At 58.9% G+C, this 19,382-nt stretch overlaps 1 protein-coding gene across 5 annotated transcripts in view; it reads left to right on the forward strand.

Moving 5' to 3' along the window:
- The first annotated feature begins 683 nt into the window (after positions 1–683).
- Positions 684–19,382, forward strand: part of RUSC2 (RUN and SH3 domain containing 2) — a 61,337-nt gene continuing 42,638 nt past the window's right edge. For 3 of the 5 annotated variants that reach the window (XM_054032908.1, XM_054032912.1, XM_054032913.1), the window contains exon 1: positions 684–1,046. The gene's annotated coding sequence lies outside the window, so the exon portion shown is untranslated. Of the gene's footprint in view, positions 1,047–8,158; positions 8,398–14,606; positions 19,012–19,382 lie in introns of those variants that run through there. The other 2 variants (XM_054032910.1, XM_054032909.1) reach the window with 2 other exon arrangements.

Here is a 19,382-nt window from a genome sequence, read left to right on the forward strand (position 1 = left end):
GGGATGACCTCTGGCTAGCTTTCTAGCATGCGGGTAGTTTCTTTTATTCTTTGTCATACGTGTTCCCCGCGATGCTTTCACTTTCCGAATAAATGCGCTTGCTTAGACAGCTGTGTGGTGACGTGTGAGTGCAGGCCGTTACACGGGTCGGAACCCAAAGCGCAGACGCTGGCCTTTCGGGCAGTCGGGCCTGCTGGGAATATCCCAGTGTAGGCAGGGAGTGTGCAGCCTTTAAACCATGCCCAGGAGGGAGAGAGACATGGAGGAGGTGAGAAGAGGGTTCATCCACGTCACAGAAGCCAGGAGGTCAGACCGTATCCTGGTGTCATTTCCTGTGTGGGCACGACCGTAATCTCTGTTGCAGCCGGCTTTGGGGGTAGCTTCCCCCAATCACGGAGGATTAAGGACAAGGGAACATTGAATCCCCCCGAGATACTAAAGATGAGCTCTGGGCTATGGAGCCTGCAGCCCAAATGCTGCTCCCTGAGTTCTGCAGCAGCACTTGTGCTGGGTCCCCATCTCTGCGTACGGGAGATCCCGGCAGGCGGGTTTGCTCTCCGTCCCCACGGCTTGGCGGTGTCATACGCTGGCACTGCAGTCTCTGCAGGCCGCATGCCCCATGCTAAGGGTGAGGGCAGCCGCTCCTTTGGACGTGAGAGAGGTACATCCTTCAGGCTGCCAGCGAACTGCCTCTGAGGGTGGGTGACTTGTGGGCCCGCCGGAAGAAGTTCTGTGGGCTCATAGCTTCCTGCGGCTCCACCCAAGATTAGCTCATCTGGAGCTGGCTGGGACGTTTGAAGCATCAACTCTTGTACATTTGCCAGCAGAACTCATGGGACGTCTCACTGTAAACTTGGCTTGGACGAGGGTTTCCTGCCTGGACCGTCCCCCCGAGTGTGCAGCGAGGCTGGGTTCCAAACTGGCTTCACTTTGTGCAACCAGCTTCCCGCTGAACACCCACTGCTTGAGCGTGGGCAGCTGCCTGGCTGTTCTCGCCTGGGGCTCCACGCTCATTCCCAGCCCGTGACGTCTGCCCTGGTGTAGTCGTGAGTACGAGTGTGTGTGTTGCTGCTCTTTCCCCCGACTCTGGCACACGTGGCCAGCTTGGGGGTTTGCTCCTGGGAGCCGCTTCCTTGAAACCCAGAGAATCTCCCCGCATTCCCGTTTCCTCCTGCTCTGCTCCCCTCACCTGGGCGGAGTTATCCGGGGCTCCCCTGGCCGATTCCAGCCTGGCTCCCTCTCCTGAGCCGTGAGCTGCGGTGGAGCCTGGCTCGGGGCTGCGTCTGCATCCGTATCCCCCCTGCTGCTCCAGGTGACCTGCTGGTGCCCGTTCCTGCACGGATTACCGGGGCCCTTCTCCCAGTGCCAGCTGTTCCCTGGGGCTCACTGCGGAGGGTGACTGTGGCCTCTTGTGCGGTGCCCTGGGGAGCTCCGGGGAGCTCCCATCCCACACGTGGGGACTGTCATTCTCCCGACAGCCGGCTCCCTAGTGATCCCGTGTAGCCCACCCAGGACCCCCGAGGCAGAGAGCCCGCTCAGGGGCGCAAGCTGCCTGCTCTCCTGCTGTGCTGTGAATCTAATCCGGGCGCTCGTGTAGTGCCAGCCCTGCAGTGTGTGCATGTGAACAGCGAGACCCAAGGGCTGCTCCATCCAGGGGCAGTGAAATGACCCCGCTGGACTGGCTGTTTGTGTACAGTAACTCTGAGGACGGCCTGTCCCACCCCTGTGCCAGCTGGAGCTCAGAGTTGGGACATCCTGAGCCACCCGGAACACGTGACTGACACCAGGTGTTGGTGCTGCTTTGCCCGGCCCCCCTGGGTCTCTTGCGTTGGGCAGTCGCGTGCTGTCCTGCTCAGGCTGCAGAGAGCCAGCCCCTGGGGCCGGCGGGGGCGTTGGGCAAAGAACTAGGGCGGTTTATGTCTCCGTTTCGCCAGGGGGGCAGGGAACGAAGGCACAGTAAAGTCCAGGCTGCCCTGGGGGGGAGAGCGGCAGATAGCAGCGTGCAGCGCTCCAGACAGAGCCTCTGTCCGGCCCGGGACAGCAGAGCGAGCCAGGCTGCCCCACGCCCACACTTCCCCTGCGGAGTCTCAGCCCTTCAGAGGAAGGGGAGCGGCTGTGCACGCCCTTCCCTGTCACTGCCGTCCCGCCAGGCTGACGAGGGGCCGGTGGTGGGAATGTAGGAGCAGAGCTTCCTGCCTGAAGGGGAGCCAGGGAACTCTGCTTCCCTTTGGGAGGAAGGGGGTGATGGCAGAGGGCACCGGGGAGCCTGAGATGGGGCACTCCCAACCCAGCTCCCCCTCTGCCGCTGAGCCTGCCCTGTGCTCCGGTGCCTGGAGCGGGTTCTCTGGGGCCACTCGCACATCTCAGCCGGTCCCCCAATGTATGCTTTAACCCAGGTGATGCATGTGAGGGGCTGTAGAAGTAACGGGGTGCGGTGCTGCCATTGGGCACCATAATCCCTTGACCCTCTGCTTCAGCTCCCCCCTGCCTAGGGCTTGGGCGTCCCTTCCTGCAAGCCACAGCTTTGGCGCTTCCTCGCTGGCCTGCTGCCTGTCAGGGGGCCCTGGCGCTGCCTGACTCCTGCCCCAAATCTGCCTGCTTGTCTTGGTCCTCCTCCACTAGCCAGTCAGCCCTGATAGCTGCAGCTCCTGCTCCTCCGTGCTCAGTTCTCCTGCCCAGCCACCTTCCCCTTCCAGGATCCAAGCCTCCTGCTTCTGCTTCGTTCTCGCCGCCCTGCCGGGCGTTTAAAATAAAAGTGAAGAGATGCGAGGGCTCATGTTGGTGTTCATTAAACCCTGAGTCACCAGCACGTCGGCCCCGTCGGATCGTAGCTGTCACCGGGTGGGATTGTCATGCTCACCGCAGCCAGCGCTCACTCCACGTGCCACCCAAAGCCACGGTACTGAGGATGCACACCCAGAATCGGAATGCAGGGAGGCCCGGGTGACCTGGCTTGCTCTTGGTCCTCCAGAGGGGCACGTCCTTGACCTCACCCCCAAAGTCTCACTTTAGTAGCCACCCGGGCCCGTTTGCAGAAGGAAGAGGCCGGAGCAGACGGAACTAACTGGCCATGCCGGACGCCGCCCAGGGTCTCCGAGTATCCCAGCTCGGGGAAATCATCCCAGCCGAGCTCAGCTGAGCGTCTCGTTCCGTTACTTTGCTCCATCCCTTAGTGGCTGTTGGCTTACGCTGACAAAGCAGGGCTCAGACCTTAACTGTTCTCTAAGGTAACTGGGGGCGTTCTTGTTAGCCACCCAAATGTCGGGAGAAGGCAGGGAGCAGTGCCCGATCTATCTCCTCTCCTCTCTGAGCTAACCAGCCTTGATCTGCTCCGTCGGAGCCTGCCGGCTGTTGGGAGCTGCACTCCCCGGGATCCCTTGTGACTCATCGAGGGCTGTTCCCCGGGAAAGTCACAAAAGTAGCATCTGGGCGGAGGACGGCTGAAGCAAGTGGAGCCTGTTTCTCGCAGGGTTTGGCTCTGCCCTTCCCAGCGCAGCGGGGGAGAGGGGTAACAGCTGGCATGGCGGGGGGAGGGGTGGGGGTTAATCTGCAACTGGAGCCCTTGACTGAGGCGAGCCCAAAAGTTGGGGCAGTTCATGTGAACTCTGATCCCGACCCGAATTTTGCCGTAGGCTCCTGTCTCTGTAACGGGCCAAACCAGAATCCCGCCGCCTCTGAACGCTGTGATTTGAGTCTCTCATCGGGCCAGCAAACGAGTTTAACGCCCCTGCGGTGTTGCCGAGTGCCCCATCCCCCGTCCTCTGGAAGCTTCGTGCTCTTTATAAACAGGGCCAGTGTTTACTATGCGCTGGAGCCTGACGGCCCTGCTGTGCTGCTAAATCCGGCCGGCTGCCGGGCGACCGGGAGCTCCTTGGTGGTGCTATTCCCGGTGACCCAGCCTGCTCCTGGGTGGGGTGAAGTCGTTGTGCATTGCTGACATTCCCGGGCAGCGCCCGCACTCCTGCCAGTCTGTGTCCTGGAGGGAGCTGCTTCAGGAGCCGGAGCGCAGTGGGAAACGTCTGCACCAGTAGCGCAGCTGCAGTGACGGAGCCCAGGGTGAGCGCTTCGCCGGTGGGCTAGATCGCGAGGTGGGCTCTGGGCAGGGAGTGAGGGTGTTCGTGGATAATCTGCTTCTCTGGGATACTTATCACTCAGGACAAGATGTGCAGATATTAACTGTGAATGAATTTACCCTCGTGTCCCCAGGAGGTAGGTCAGGGTCATTATCCCCATTTCACAGATGGGGAAACTGAGGCACGGACCAGCTGGGTCTTGCCTAGGCTCACACAGGCACCTGGCAGAGCTCGCAATGGAAACTAACCTGCAAAGATTCAGAGTGCACCTGTCCTTCCCTGTAATGGGCAAGTACAACCGGTGGACGATACGCCCCAGCTCGGACAGAGATGGAGCACTGCATGCTGGGAGCTGTAGTCTCCATAATGAAGATGAGGGCAGTTCCAGGCCACGCCGACTCCATGGGCCACCCCAGCCTAGCCTGGGAGCAGATGGTGCTGCGGCGAGGTTAGTGAGGGAAGGGTTTGGGGGAGGGATTTTAGGGGCACGGGGCAGGGAGAGAAGCAGGCAGAGCTTATGGCCAGACCCAGGGAGTGGGACATGGGCTGAGATAGAGGCATGGACAGAGCGTGGTGGCACCAAGCCGTCCGGGGGAGCGCTGTGCCCCGGAAGGTCAGCGTGCTGTAGCCTGGGGCGACGAGGCTGTGACGAACTGGGCCTGTTCTCACTGTGGTCTGTGAATGCTGACAGGGGAGTGTGCTGGGATAGTCTGCATTGCAGGATGGGATCTGCCCGAGGGCGCATACCTGAGTGTGTAACATGAGAACCCAGGAAGGGGTTGAAGGCGAGGCGACTCCTTAGCCCGGGAAACTGAACAAAGGCTGTGGGAGGGGTCGCTGAAAGCAGAGTGCTGGAAGCAGGCTGGAAGGAGGCTGGAGAGATGGCTGGGAGGCAGAGATGGCTCTGACCCCCCAAAGGGGGTTGGGCTGGCATGCCCTGGGACCCCAAGCTGGACCTAACTGAGGGGGGCCCTGTTGTCTGTGCCTGCAAGACCTGTCTTGGACTGTATCCCTGTCATCCAAATAAACCTTCTGCTTTACTGGCTGGCTGAGAGTCATGGTGAATCGCAGTGAATCTCGGGAAGAGGGGTGCAGGGCCCTAACTCCCCCACACTCCGTGACAGAGGCGTATTGACGGGGCACTTTATACCGGCCTGTGCAGGCTATGCCTCATCTGGGGCCAGGATCACCTGGGTTGGGATCTAGTGATGGGTCACCTTGAACGCAAGACACCCCACAAAGTGCCCCGGTTTGGTATGAGAACAGCGATGTTAGCAGTGCTTGGGCTGGTGCCGTGTGCTCCGCCAATGGGGCACCTCGCTCCAGCTCACTTGTGAAAGTCCTTTCCCATTCACATTGTATTATGGGCTGTACCACGTGGGGGTTCTGTGAGTTCTTGTGCACTCCAGGGTCTGCGAGGAGGGCTCGAGGGGAAGGGAGGCAGTGTAGCCTAGTGGCTAAAGCTCTGGACAGGGATTCAGGAGACCTGGGGTCTGTTCCCAGCTCTGCCACTGGCCTGCTGGGTGACCTTGCAAGTCACTTCCCCTCTGCGTGCCTCAGTGTCCCCACCTGCTTTAAAGACTCTGCCCTGCTTTGCAAAGTGCTTTGAGATCTCTGGATGAAAAGCCCTGTATAAGAAGCTAGCTGTTATTAGCTGCTATTATGAACCCTGTACAGCACTGGTTGCATCTGAGCCACCTCCGTTGCAGCTGCAGACCCCCATGGGAACTGAGCAGGGGCCCCTCCCTACGCCGGGCGAACTCGGTTTCTGCTAGAGACAGGCATGACTCCAGAGCCAAATGCCCGAAGAGCAGCCTGGAGCCTGGGCTGTTTTGAGAACACATTTAAAGCCCTTGGTTTCTGCCTGCACGGCCGGTCGCTCCTGTCTGAGGCTACATCTACACTACAGGGGGGGGTCGATTTAAGATACGCAAATTCAGCTACACGAATAGCGTAGCTGAATTCGACGTATCGCAGCCGACTTACCCTGCTGTGAGGACGGCGGCAAAATCAACCTCTGCGGCTTCCGGTCGACGGCGCTTACTCCCACCTCCGCTGGTGGAGTAAGAGCGTCGATTCGGGGATCGATTGTCGCGTCCCAACGGGACGCGATAAATCGATCCCCGAGAGGTCGATTTCTACCCGCCAATTCAGGCGGGTAGTGTAGACCCAGCCTTTGCCCAGCATAGCTGGGACTGTAAACGTAACCCCAATGGAGATGCAGCCTCAGCGCTGTCTTGCTTAGCTGTGGCGTCGAATGGCTTCACACGAAGGGGAGCCTGCCTGGACTCTCCCATGTGCGGGGCTGAGCGGGGAGGGGTCCAGCTTGACGAACCTGCCCAGAACCTGCTCACCACACTGCTGTGTCAGTGCATGGAGCCTGGGGTGCTGGCAGCGGCTGTCCCCGGCAGAGTGGGGAGCCAGGCCTGCCCCTGGAGTCAGCCCCATCTCAGTGGAAGCTTTCCGCGTGCGCTGTGCGGATATTGCTGCGAAAGGAACGGCCTGGCCCAGCCTGGGGGCGGCTGGGCCAGGGGAGGAGCGCTGGCTTCCCTCGCTGCAGGGACTGGCAGCCCAGGGAGCTGGCCCTGGGGTACGGAGCCCCCCTGTTGCTCTGATAGCTGCGTCCCTCCCGGGGGGCCAGGAAGGCGGTGTTGGGCTCTCAGCCAGCGCACCTCGGTGGGGTCGCAGAAGGGGGAAAGTGGGAACGTGGAGAAGCCCTTCCTCAGCCGCCCCCGCCCCACAGAACGAGCAGGTGGAGCTGACGGTTGTTCCTCCCACCAGCCCAACCCAGGAGTTTGGGACTTAGGCCAGGGCCACGTTGGCAGTTTGTGGGGTCCAGCGGGGAGCGTTTAATGGGAGACCCAGCCTGCGAAGACTACAAGCCCCAGCATGCAGTGTGGCCAGGCTGCTCTCGCTGAGAAGGAATGTTGCATGCTGGGCCCTGTAGTCTCCCTGGGCATCCCTGCTGTCTGTCCCTGTAATCAGCAGGGTCGCTGGCTCTAGCTCTGGGTGCCTCAGTATAAGAGCTGCACCCAGCATGGGCTGATTGGCAGGAGTCCTGCCCTGGCCCCACAGGGGGTCCCCTGGGAACTGGCTGCTCCTGGGCACCCCCGAAGAGCGCGAGACCAGCGCGGTGCATGGCCCCTTTCTCTGGTTCGAAGGTTATTGCAGGGCGAGTCCTGCCACCCGGGCCCCGGAGCTGGCTGCAGCGGTAACGCCCCCGCCAGACCTGGGGAGCGAGGCTGGGCCCTGCGGATCGTTGCCCAGAGCGAGTCTCCTGGGCATTCTGGGGACTTCGTTTTGACCTGCTGAGAATGAAATTGAAAACCCCACCTCTCCAAACCCCTGCCCCCAGGGCGGCACCTTCATGTCTTCCTTTGCCAGTCGCAAGTTCGGGGTGGGTGGTGCTGAGATCGGAGTGGCGTGAACTGGAAGGATGGGAGCCGCGGGGGCTGCAGGCGGCCTGGGGGATTCGGTGCCCGTGACACTGACGCTCTGTGCTCAGGAAGAGGAAACGGGCAGAAAGGGAGCTGAGCAGCCTCGCCCATTGCGTTCACGTGGGGGGCTGTTTGTCTGGTCTCTCAGATGGGACTGTCGGGTGCAGCTCCGCTCTGGGGATGACGTGGATCGGGCCAGGCAGGCTGGGGGGCGGGTGTCTAACTTGATCTTCAGTGGGTCCCATCTGGAGAGTTTTGAGAGTCTCTGAGTTGTTTAATTTTCACCAGTCGCTGAGGATGGGGCGTAGAAGCACCTGGGAGAGGTGATAATGGGAGTCCAGGCACTGTACCCCATGGAGTCTCCTCCCCCCATGGCTGGGAGTGACGCGTGTGTTTGCAGTCGGTGCTCTGGAAATGGCTCTCGGTAACCTGAGCTGCATTTCTGCCATGCCCTTTGAGAGGCCTCTGGATGTACACTGGGCTTTTCATTAGCAGTCTGGGCCTGGCTTTGCCAGCCCGCAGCCCGCGCCTCCCCCTGCTCGCAGGCTCTGTGAGAACACGTTAGCTTTGCTGTGCCCAGCCAGCAGTAGGACAGGGAGCGGGGAGCTAAGCCCAAATCCCTGTCTGAGAAGTGCCCTGTCATTCCAGCAGCTGCCACGGAGCCTCGTCCTGACACCCGGTTACAGCACAGAGCCAGCTGATCGCTGAGCCGATGCTGGGACGAGCTGGTTTTCCTTTGGATTATCACTGGCCTAGCATCATGTCTTCTCCAGCCGCTCTAATGCGCCAGGCACTGTGAGAATCTCATCGCTTATGCACTGGGCACCCAGCTGCAGCGACCCGTGACCAGGGCCTGGGGAGCTGGGACAGGGACTGCACCCAGCCAGGTAGGCGCTGAAACCGTCGGTTTGCACTACTAGAGGTCTCAGTACTGGCAGCGTAACCCCGTCTCTCCACCCAGGGAGTGACAGGTGTCTTTTCACGTGTGGCTTGTGAACATGTTCTCTACAGCAGTGTGCACGTATCCCTCCAGAACGGGGGGGCTGTAACGTGTGCGCTGTGGGAGGATCCTTCGTGTCTGCGTTGCAATGGGGCACAGAGCTTTCCTCTCGAGTTCCCTGGTCCAACCCGGCTCAGGTCTGCAGGGATCCAGAATCGGTCTCATTTCCCATTATTGCTCAGTGCCCCCAGTGGTTGATGTCGGCCCCTCTCCTAGTGGGTGGGGGGGCTGTCCTCCTCGCAGCCCTCCCCAGCCGCAGCGCTCACTGTCCAGTTCAGCAGGGTGGGCGAAAATGGGATATGGCCCTTTTCAGGTGGGGGGAGGGTAGTTTTAGGGAGAAGTTACAGGGCTGGGTTCTGTAATCACCGAAACTGACCCTAGGGAAATGACGCAAAACCCTACCGAACGGGCCTGGGGCCGATCTCTGGTTAGTAGGGGGTGTGAAAGGTTCCCATTTTCCTAGCTCCTCTAGGCCGTCCCCATAAGGGAGGTTCTTGGGTGGCTGCTGGCCCTGGATAGAGGCTCTAGGGCTGGCGGGCTGGTATCTTCCCCCGCAGCTCAAGGCATGTTTTAAACACAACAGCGTTCACACAACGAGTATTCGTATTTAGCAACCTGCCCCCCCAACCCCTCTAGATGGCAGGTCAAGGAGACGGAGTCTGCTGCAGCGTGGGACTCGTTCGGAGGGCCAGCTCCAAACCCCAAACCATTGTGTGGGGCTGCTCAAGCCCAGCCCCCCAGATGTTGGGAGCGGGTCTCTCGCCCCCCAGCCCCCCTCTCTGCAGGCAGAGGCTGTATAAATAGTGCCCGCCGGATGCTATTTCGGGTCTAGCCCTTCCCAGGACGCCTCCCAAGAGTTATGTGAACAAGTGTTAAAAATAACGCTCCAAGCCCTGCCCGAATGCTGGGCAAAACCCAGTGACTGTTCCATACACAGCAGACCTGGCCCTGGGCACGGGGGGCCAGGTGGGACCTCAGGGGCTTTTCTGCTCTGACTGCTCAGTCTCCCTACGGGGGCTATTGATGGCAGCCGTGCGCCAGGCCCACCACTGGCCCGTGGGACTAGGAGTATTTGCCAAAAAGCAAAGGACCTCGCCCAGAACAAGCTGGGTTTTATTTCCGAGCTCTGACGGGAGACACAGGAGTTTCCGGGGGGAGGGCCAGCTCAGTGGTTTGAGCATTGGCCTGCTAAACCCAGGGTTGTGAGTTCAATCCTTGAGGGGGCCACTTAGGGATCTGGGGCAAAATCAGTACTTGGTCCTGCTAGTGAAGGCAGGGGGCTGGACTCAATAACCTTTCAGGGTCCCTTCCAGCTCTAGGAGATAGGTATCAGACCCGGGCTCCACCCAATGCTGCCGAGGAAGGTGCAAGAACCTGCAGCAGTGGACTTGAGAGAATCTGTCCCCCATGTTAGGTCTCCCCAACCCCAGATAGTTAGAGACAGGTTTAGACCCTGAAGTAGAGGATTAATGTCCCTACCACAACTCTTTCTTTTCATTAGCTTTATAGCTCTGGAAAGTCTTGCTAGCCATAGACACACGGTCCAGAGAGCAAAGGGTTAACACTGAAACCCTGCCAGGGCTCAGGGTCCCGCACTCTGGCTGACTTCCATGCTGTGGTACAGAGGCTACTGGGCTCCAGGGGGAGCACTGCATGCTGGGAGGTGTAGTCTCTATGAAATGGAAGGATGACACTAACAGGGCGAGAAATTGCTCTAAAAACCTCTGGACTCACTGGTGCCATGTCCCCCTGTGTGCTGCAGGGGGACTGATTGACGCACGCCCTAGGGAGCTGCAGTCCTAAATGCATCAGTGTTTATAACTCTAAACGTCCCTCAGCCAGGACCAAATGAATAGGGTTACCATATTTTGTGCCTCCTAATGGAGGACACTCCCGGGGCGGCCCCGCCCCCAGCCCCGCCCATGCCCCCGCCCCAACTCCGCCCCCTCCCAAAGTCTCCGCCCCCTCCCCTGCTTGAAGCCTGAAGCAGGTAAGGGAAGGGGGGGGGAAGGGAGAAGGAGGCGCGGCCCAGGCTGGCCCCCGGCGGCTCCAGCCTGGGTCGGCTCGGGCCCTGGCCGACCACCCCCGGCGCACCCCCCGGCTCCCAGCCCCGCGGCCCGGCTCCCCGACCCCGGCCCGGCCCGGCTCCCAGCCCCGGCCCGGCTCCCCGACCCCGGCCCGGCTCCCGGCTCCCCGACCCTGGCCCGGCTCCCAGCCCCGCGGCCCGGCTCCCAGCCCCGCGGCCCGGCTCCCGGCTCCCCGACCCCGGCCCGGCTCCCGGCTCCCAGCCCCGCGGGCCCGGCTCGGCTCCCAGCCCCGCGGGCCCGGCTCGGCTCCCAGCCCCGCGGGCCCGGACCGGCCCGGCACTGCGACCCTGGCCCGGCCTGGCCCCCGGCCCGGCTCCCGGCCGGGCACCATGCCCCCGGCCCCGCACAAAGAGGCCCCGGCCGAGCCTCCCGATTTTCCCGGACATGCCCGGCTTTGGAGGATTTCCCCCCGGACGGGGATTTGAGCCCCCAAAAGCCGGACATGTCCGGGAAAATCCGGACGTATGGTAACCCTACAAATGAACTATCCTGGCAAAGATTCTGCCCAGCCTTGTTCTGAGAGAGAGCAACAGACCCACCCATGTGTCTGGCTCCCCCTCCCCTCCTTAGTCACCCTGCTTGGTCCTCCCTTGCCCTCAGCCCCTCCTGTTGTGCATTTGGTTGGCGTTCTGCTTTCCTGGCACTGGGATTAAAGATCCCAGGGCAGGTTTTGCCCGAGTTGGAGTGTGAACCCCGATGGCCTGGACATATTCCAACATGGGCAATTACATAAATTTCCTCTGCGGTTTCAGCTGGCTACAGTATTCGCTTCCTGGCCTGAACCGAGCGGCCTGTTGCTGTGCGTTGTGAAACATCTGCAGTGCTCCACCCTAAAGGTGGCTGCATTTCAGGTTGGGGTTGGGTGTTCGGTTCCTTACATGTCCCTCACCTGCTTCCCCAGCCAGCAGTGCAGCTTCACTAAGGTTTGTGAAGTAACTGCGACGAAAGTCCGTCACGGAAATGTAAAGTATCTTTGCATCTGATTCTGGGGTGTGGCTGCGAGGCAGGATAACCTGTCCCAGCCTTTAAGCTCTGCATCTGCTGGCCTAGCCACTGTTGACGTCCAGCACAAGGTGTCTCTGCCCCTCAGAAGGGCTCTCCTTTCTCTGCCATTCTCACCACTGGGCATCGCATACGGCAACTTTCTCGCTCTGCCGGGAGCACTGTCGCTGTTAGCAGACACGAGCCTGTGGCCCCTGGGAATCTCTCTGGTGGGAGGTCCCCTGAAAGGGAGGTGGTGTGGTGTAGTTAAAGCTAGAGGGAGCTCTATTAGGCTCCTGTTTACTTCAGACCATTTCTCTAATTTGTCTAGATCATTTTGAATTTTAATCCTGTCCTTCAAAGCACTTGCAACCCCTCCCAGCTTGGTATCGTCCGCAAACTTTATAAGTGTACTCTCTATGCCATGATCTAAATCATTGATGAAGATATTGAACCGAACTGGACCCAGAACTGATCCCTGCGGGACCCCACTCATTATGCCCTTCCAGCATGACTGTGAGCCACTGATAACTACTCTCTGGGAACGATTTTCCAACCAGTTCTGCGCCCACCTTATAGTAGCCCCATCTAGGTTGCATTTCCCTAGTTTGTTTATGAGACGGTCACGCGAGACAGTATCAAAAGCCTTACTAAAGTCAAGATATACCATGTCTACTGCTTCCCCCCCATCCACAAGGCTTGTTACCCTGTCACAGAAAGCTATCAGGCTGGTTTGACACGATTTGTTCTTGACAAATCCATGCTGCCGTAGCACCTTGTTATCTTCTAGGTGTTTGCAAATCGATTGCTTAATTATTTGCTCCATTATCTTTCTGGGTATAGAAGTTAAGCTGACTGGTCTGTAATTCCTCGGTCTGTCCTTTTTTCCCTTTTTATAGATGGGCACTAGATTTACCCTTTTCCAGTCCTCTGGAATCCCTCCCATCTTCCATGACTTGTCGAAGATTTTAATTGCTAGTGGCTCAGATATCTCCTCAGTCAACTCCTTGAGTATTCTAAGATGCATTTCATCAGGCCCTGGTGACTTGAAGACATCTAAGTTTTCTACGTAACTTTTAACTTGTTCTTTCCCTATTTTAGCCTCTGATGCTACCTCATTTTCACTGGCATTCACTGTTAGACGTCCACCTGCTACTAACCTTTTTGGTGAAAACTGAAACAAAAAAGTCATTTAGCACGTCTGCCATTTCCACATTTTCCATTATGGTTTCCCCCCTGTCCTTGGGCTTCCTCATTCTTCTAATGTATTTGTAGAACGTTTTCTTGTCTCTAGCTAGTTTAATCTTGTTTTGTGCTGTGGCTTCTGTAATTTTGTCCCTACGTACGTGTGTTATTTATTTGTTTATATTCATCCTTTGTGATTTGGCCTAGTTTCCGCTGGACTAGGACCCTTCTAGCCTTCACCACCTTGGTTTTCAAGACCATCTCATGATATTTTGGGGGCCCTGGCTCCTGGGTTTTGAGTGCCTGGGATTGTGCTGACACCACTCTGTAGCGGAAGCACGGCCTTCTGGAGCTAGGCGTCCCCGTGGGAAGCCTGGTCAACTCTGGGCAGGTCACGTTACTGCATGGGTGTGCGTGACCTGCACCTTGCCTGGCCCCTCTGCAGCTATGCCCTTGTTAGCACTTCTAGCCCCAGGGATGGGACTGACGAGTGTCTGGCCGGGGGACGGCCCAGGAAATCCCAGCAGCGTCACTCGTTCGCTCGCCGAGCTTCTCAGGGTTTTGCAGGTTGGCGACTCCTTATCTGAAGAGAGACATTTTTGCGCCCCCTCAAACTCCTTATAAAAGTCAGAGTAAAAGGGGACCAGTCCTAGCAGTGCCACGCCTGGCTGGTTAGTTGTGTGCACGTGGTGGGAGGTAGCAGAGAACACCTGAAGGGCCCGGGGCGGCGGGAACAAGACTTTCTGTGCTTTAGACTGGAATAGAATTTTCACTGCCCGCGACCCGCCCATTGCCTGTCACGTCCCACCGGCTGAGAAATGGGGCCGTTTGCTGTAGTGCACCTCCCAGGCAACCTCTGACGGGCAGACTGGCCTGGGGGCGCTGACGTGGCCTGGGGGGGGTTCCTGTTTCCACCATGGGCAGCTGGGTGGTGACTGAGAAGGAAGTGATCTGCTCTGGAGCCTATGTACAAACGCTCCTTCCATAGTCCGGGGCCAGTCCCTCAGCTCTCCTTCCCTGAGGCAGTGCTGGGAAGGGGGGTTGTGGTGACTCAACTCCAGTGGCCTCTGGTCTCGTGGCCTTTGGACACGTTGCCTCCCTGCTGATTCATCCAAAGCCAGCTGGTGGATTTGTGTATTAGAATAGATGCACAGAATCACAGGTTCCAGAGCCAGAAGGGACCATTGTGATCATCTGGTCTGACTCCTGCACAGCACAGGCCAGAGACCTGCCCTGAGATAATGCCTGGAGCGGATCTGTTAGAAACAGCCAAGCCTGATTTCAAAGTTGTCAGAGCTGGAGAATCCCCCACGTCCCTTGGTAAACTGTTCCAATGGTTAATTACGCCCACCGCTAAAAATTTACGCCGTATTTTCAGCCTGAATTTGTCTAGCTTCAACGTCCAGCCATTGGATCGTGTTTAGACCTTTCGCTGCTAGATTGCAGAGCCCATTATTAAATATTTTGTTTCCCATGTAGGTACTTGCAGATTGTGATCAAGTCTCCCCGTAACCTTCTCTTTGGTGAGGTAAATAGATTGAGCTCTTTGCGGCCATCACTGGGGGGCAGGTGTCACGGAGTATTGGGGAACTCAGGGCCCTGCACCCCCGGCTTCCTGCGAATCACCATGACTCTCAGCCAGCCAGTAAAGCAGAAGGTTTATTTGGATGACAGGAATACAGTCCAAGACAGGTCTTGCAGGCACAGACAACAGGGCCCCCCTCAGTTAGGTCCATCTTGGGGTCCCAAGGCATCCCAGCCCACCCCTCTTTGGGGGGTCAGAGCCCTCTCTGCCTCCCAGCCTTCTCTCCAGCCCGCTTCCAGCACTCTGCCTTCAGCGACCCCTCCCACCGCCTTTGTTCAGTTTCCCGGGCCAAGGTGTTACCTGGCCTCCAACCCCTTCCTGGGTTCTCATGTTACACGCTCAGGTATTCGCCTTCGGGCAGACTCCCAAACCCATCCCCCAATGCAGACTATCCTAGCCACACTCCCCTGTCAGCATTCACAGACCACAGTAAGAACAGGCCCAGTTCGTCACAGCAGGTTTTCCCATCTTTTAATCATGCTTATGGCTCTTCTCTGACCCCCTCCAATTTATCAACATCCTCCTGGAACTGTGGGCCCCAGCCCTGGACCCAGGATCCCAGCAGCAGTCACACCAGTGCCAGGTACAGAGGGAAAATCACCTCCCTGCTCGTTCTCAAAATCCCCCTGTTTATGCATCCCAGGATCGCATCAGCCTTTTTGGCCACAGCGTCACCCTGGGAGCTCATGTTCAGCTGATTTTCCACCACGACCCCCAACTCTTTTTCAGCGCCCCTGCTTCCCAGGATAGAGCCCCCCTTCCTGTAAGAATGGCCTGTGCTCTTTATTCCTAGATACATACATTTACATGTAGCCACATTAAAATACATGCTGTTTGCTTGCTCCCAGTTTACCCAGCGATCCAGATCGCTCTATATCGGTGACCTGTTCTCTTCATTATTTCCTACGCCCCCAATTTTTGTGTCATCTGCAAACTTTATCAGTCATGATTAAGGCTACAATTTTGTCGTGGAGGTCACAGAAGTCACAGAATCCGGGCCTTCTAGAGACCTCCGTGACTTCAGCCCATGGCTGCTGGGAGCTGCAGGTTCCCCCCGCTGCCCGAGCTCTGAGTTGCCAGGGGCGGCAGGGATACCCCGCAGCTCCCGGCCGCCATGGGCAGCAGGGGGACCCCGAGTTCTGAGATGCCACGGGTGGTGGGGGTGTTGTCCCTCCTTTTTATACTTTCAGTTCCCCTCTTGGAAAAACATTTCAGCTGGGCTCCAGGAGATGAAAACCGTATGGGGAAGGATGTTCCCTGCTGCTTTTTTCTCACTGGTTGGAGCTTCCTTTGTTTCCCTTCCTCCTTGATGACTCTGTTTGCTACTTAAATGCAAAGGGGGAGGGGGGGCTAGCTCAGTGGTTTGAGCATTGGCCTGCTAAACCCAGAGTTCAATCCTTGAGGGGGCCATTTAGGGATCTGGGGCAAAAATCTGTCTGGGAATTGGTCCTGCTTTGAGCAGGGGGTTGAATTAAATTACCTCCTGAGGTTCCTTCCAACCCTGATAGTCTATGATTCTAGGAAATGAAGCAGAGCACACATTCCTTTGTTTGAGACAGACTTGTGTGCCAACCTCAGTTTGGAACATGTGCTAATAACACCACACATAACACTTCACATACAGTGTAGCCACACACATTTTATCAGGACGATACTGCTCAGCAAAGTATGAGTTTTCAAATGATCCCTCACAAGGCATACTTGGTACAAAGATTATTGCGGTCGTGTGTAGGGTGTGAATACAGGTGTGTCCTGTCCCACTCTCCTCTCGCGAATGGTTCATGGTGCTCAGTGTACCTGGGTGAGCGAGGGCAGACTGCAGCTTGGAGAACCACGTGGGATTTCAGGGTGAGACATTTCCATTCTACAAGTCACCCAGGCAGCTTTACAGCAGCTGCCCTGGGTGCCAGAGGGCCGTGGCCTGGGCTTCTCCTGCCCAAGAGGCTAAACTCTACGGAAAGCCTGACAAGCCATAGCAGTCAGTCCCTGCTCCCGTGGTCTTCCACTAGCCGCTGCTGCTTGCTCAGATGGTGCAGGGGGGTGAGCAGGATCTTCACTGCCGTGGTAGCAAGGCCTGGTTGCCATCAGAAGGGAGTGGTGCTCCAGGCAGAGCTGTACCTACGGCCTGTCAATTGCAGGGCCGAGCCAGGCCAGGCCAGGCCGGGCTGGGTGGGATTCTGGCCGGGTTAGGTTAGTTCATCAGGTCGGCGCGGTGTCCTCCCGGTGAGGAGTGTAGCTGTCAGTTACAGCCCATGGGGGGCCTGGCCGGGTGAGATCCTGGCCGGGTGAGGTTAGTTTATCGGCTTGGCTTGGTGTGGCATCCCCCCCGTGAGGCCGCAGTTCCTGACAGGGAGCTGGTTAATGTCGGTGTCTGTGGGCAGGGACAGCTGCTTGGCCTGTTGGCATTGGTACCTCGTAGCGTCGGGGTTGGCAGGGCTCCCAGGAGAGCAGGGAGGGCAGCAGCATATTTTCCATTCTGCTCCTCGCTGCGGGAATGAGTCTCCGGGGGAACGCCTTGCTTTGCTACAGAGGAGATCCTGCTGTCCCGGCTGAACAGTCCTCAGCTCGTCTGCCTTCATCACTGCTGACAGCACAACGGGGCGGGCCGGGTGGTGGTCTTAGGGGAACAGAAAGCCCTCCAGGGCTCGCGCTCTGCTCCCCTCAATTGCCAGACACGGAGCGGCCCTGTCACCGCTCGCTAGCAGGGACGCTCGCTACGGGGCCTGGAGCCTGCCTGGGCACGAGCCGGGAGAGCTCCGACCCCACGGAGGCCTCTGGAGAGACCTGCGACAGTGCAGGAGAAGGCTGGGCCCTGCTCCCGGGATGGGCACTGAGTGGCCGTCTCCTGTTGTTGTGGAGGGGAGATGCAGTGCGAGCACAGGCCATGCACCTCAGGCAGGAGAGCAGCGCGAAGTCCCCCCCCCCAGCCCCGGGCCTTTGGAAGTCATTTCCGTGACCCCGCCCTGCTCAGAAAGCAGCGGGGACGGGGGGGCCTCATGTACCCAGTGATTCTAGCTGCACTGGTCCGTCGACCCTGGGAGTGGTGCCCAGATGTCCCGATTTTATAGGGACAGTCCCGATTTTTGGGTCTTTTTCTTCTATAGGCTCCTATTACCCCCCACCCCCGGCCTGATTTTTCACATTCGCTGTCTGGTCACCCTATGCCCAGGCCCTGCCTGTGTGGCGCGTCCCAGCTGGGAAGAGTTTAAATGCCAGCGCTCAGGTGGCTCCGGGAGGTCTCGTCACTGCCTGTGAAGTGCTGCTGGGCTGGGGACCAGCCTCCTCGGCCTTGCCAGCATGGAGCTTGTTCTGAAACCGGCCCCCTGGCCTCGTGCTGGTGCACTCAGCTGGTGTCCGGGGAGGGGGGCCGTGAGTGCAGACTGGCCGCTGGCAATACCAGGGCTGGCTGCTCTACGCTACTGCCCCCGAGGAGCTGCTGGTGCTATCAGCTGTGCCCACCACCTCCAGGTTCCCACCGAAACTGCCCCGAGCAGCCTGAGGCTGCGCTTTGGGCCTTCCCGTGGGGTCCAGCTGCTCCGGGCGTCTCCCTGGGAGAAGAGTCCCACTGGCGGGTGGGGGAGAACTCAGATAATACAGCGATGGGCACTAGAAATCCTTCAGGAGAGCCGCTCGCCCCGCAGAGCGCAGGCCCCCCCTCAGCAGCTTGGCAGGAGCCCGCACGCCACGCAGGTGCAGCCCCCCCGCGCTGACAGGGAGGTGACCTGGCCCAGCGCATGGATGGAGAGGGGGCTCCGTGGGCCACGCGTTTGTGTTCGAGATGGGGTGGCCCTGGGCTGCATCGCAGAACTGAGAGGGTTTGTCTGGGCCTATAGGCAGCACGGGAACCCCCTGCTTCAGACAGCTGCCGATTCAGTCGTGGTTTAAGATTCGCAGCGTATCTGAGCTCGAACCCTTGGCCGCGTGATGCCTGCACTGGCTGAGTGCCTGGCTGCTGCTCTCCACCCCTGAGGTGGCTGCATTTCAAGGGGGCTGTTTGGATGTTGCTTGTGGAGGCCTTTGGGATCAGAGGCACCAGGGAGAATCACAGATCTTTCCTTTCAGCTCCTCCGCGGCCCTGGTCACTTCCTCTGCTCCACACGTTGGGCCAGCCAGCGCCTTCTCTCCACGGGCCGTGCTGCCCAAGGTCTTGTTCTGCATGCACACAGCAATTCCCGCTCCCCCGCTCTGTGTGCTGCCAAGAGAAGAGAGCAGGAGGTGTGAGACCCAGAAGCAGGAGCCGCAGCATATTTCACTGCGGAGGCTTCAGCTGGATGTGGGAGGCTGCAGGTGACCCCGAGCTGCTCCTCCCTGATTTCCCAGCGCTGATCAGAACCAGTCCTCCATCTTCCAGCTGGGCCTGTTCTCTGCACACCCCTCCCCCTCGGCTGCCTCCTCCCAGTCCTGCCTCGGCTGAAGTCCCGCAGGGACTGTGTCTGAGCAGTGGGCATGCCTGGTCCTTCACACAGCGCAACGTCACAGCAGCAGCAGGCAGAGTGGGGATGTGATTGCGCAGACCCTCTGCATTGCCAGGGATGCAGCTGGAAAGAAAATAGGAATTGACCAGTCCCCGGGAGAGAGGCGAGCCCGGAGCCGGCTGGAGTCTGGCCCCTCGGCGCTGCCGGCTGCTCTTGGGGGCAGAGGGATGAGACGGCGCCTTGGGAAGGTGAGCTGGGGAGATGCTTGGGGGGCGCTTGTCTTGCTTGCAGATGGTTTTTAGGTCAGACATTTTCCTGCCAAGCGGTGGATTTTGCCAGCTCCCTGCTGGAGCTCAGAGGCGTCAGGTTTGCTTTGTCCCTTTGCTGCTGCGCTGGGTGGGAGGCTGGTGCGATCGCCGTGCAATGTGTGTGTCCATGGAGCCGTGACACAGCAGGTTGTCATGTCCAGGACTCCCCGGCGGGTCGGTCCTGCAGAGGCGAGCGCTGGTTTGCCCTGGCATCGCCCTCTCCCTGGTGCAGTAACACAGCTCCCCATTGTCTGCCATGACAGCCCAGCCCAGCCAGCTTGTTTTGGTGTGAGCACTGCCACGCTGTCTGT

Source organism: Malaclemys terrapin, chromosome 6 (assembly GCF_027887155.1).
Source record: "Malaclemys terrapin pileata isolate rMalTer1 chromosome 6, rMalTer1.hap1, whole genome shotgun sequence".
Classification (NCBI taxonomy): Eukaryota; Metazoa; Chordata; order Testudines; family Emydidae; genus Malaclemys; species Malaclemys terrapin.